The sequence below is a fragment of the Bos taurus genome, chromosome 6 (assembly GCF_002263795.3).
Source record: "Bos taurus isolate L1 Dominette 01449 registration number 42190680 breed Hereford chromosome 6, ARS-UCD2.0, whole genome shotgun sequence".
NCBI lineage: Eukaryota > Metazoa > Chordata > Mammalia > Artiodactyla > Bovidae > Bos > Bos taurus.
In genome coordinates, this window is record NC_037333.1 from 54,460,512 (window position 1) to 54,461,650 (window position 1,139).

At 41.1% G+C, this 1,139-nt stretch overlaps 1 non-coding gene across 1 annotated transcript; it reads right to left on the minus strand.

The window, feature by feature from the left end:
• Positions 1-420: 420 nt before the first annotated feature.
• Positions 421-493, minus strand: TRNAC-ACA (transfer RNA cysteine (anticodon ACA)). The gene has a single exon. It is a non-coding gene; the product is annotated as a tRNA-Cys (tRNA).
• Between the last annotated feature and the right edge of the window lie 646 nt (positions 494-1,139).

The following is a 1,139-nucleotide window of genomic DNA, read 5'->3' on the forward strand; positions in this document are numbered from 1 at the left end:
AACACATATATATTTCACATTTCCTGTTAACATTTCAAAACAAATTCATAGGAGTCAGAGCCCAAATCTCTGTCTTACCTTTCATACCCAGTCTGTTTTCAATATGACCTCTTCTACGTCTAGAATATGGTCCTTATTTGCCTGTTACTCATTTTTATTCCCAGGATTCTAGACAAAGCTTTCCAAAGAATGTACTATGGAATACTGTGCTCCATGGGAAAAAAAAGTTGTAAATAAGTAAATTTGGGAAAATTCTAATTGATTCTGTGTATATTAGCATATTGAATCACATTAAAGTGAAATCACTCAGTTGTGTCTGACTCTTTGTGACCCCAGGGACTGTAGTCCACCAGGCTTCTCTGTCCATGGGATTTTCCAGGCATGAAAACGGGTGGATTGCCATTTCCTTCTCCAGGAGATCTCCCTGACCCAGGGATTGAACCCGGGTCTCCTGCATTGTAGGCAGATACTTTACCATCTGAGCCACCAGGGAAGTCACATCAGCAATATTAAATATCAAGCACATTAGCATATCAGTCTTTCAGTTCTGTTTGAATCTGAGATACCACGGACTGCAACACACCAGGGTTCCCTGTCCTTCACTGTCTCCTGGAGTTTTCTCAAACTCATGTTAATTGAGTCTATGATGCCATCTAACTATATCATCCTCAGTCACTCTCTTAATTTCCTATTCTCAATCTTTCCCAGCATCAGTATCTTTTCTAATGAGTTAGCTCTTTACATCACGTGGCCAAAGTATTGGAGCTTCATTCAGCATCAGTCCTTCCAATGAATATTCATGGTTCATTTCCTTTAGGATTGACTGGTTTAATCTCCATGTAGTTCAATTCAGTTCAGTTCTGATGCTCTGTCGAGTCTGACTCTTTCCAACCCCATGTACAGCAGCACGCCAGGGCTCCCTGTCCGTCACCAACTCCCAGAGTTTACTCAAACCCATATCCACTGAGTCACTAATGAAATCCAACTATCTCATCCTGTCATCCCTTTCTTCTCCCACCTTCAATCTTTCCCAGCATCAGGGTCTTTTCAAATGAGTCAGTTCTTAGCATCAGGTGGCCAAAGCACTGGAGTTTCAGCTTCAAAATCAGTCTTTCCAATGAATATTCATGACTGATTTC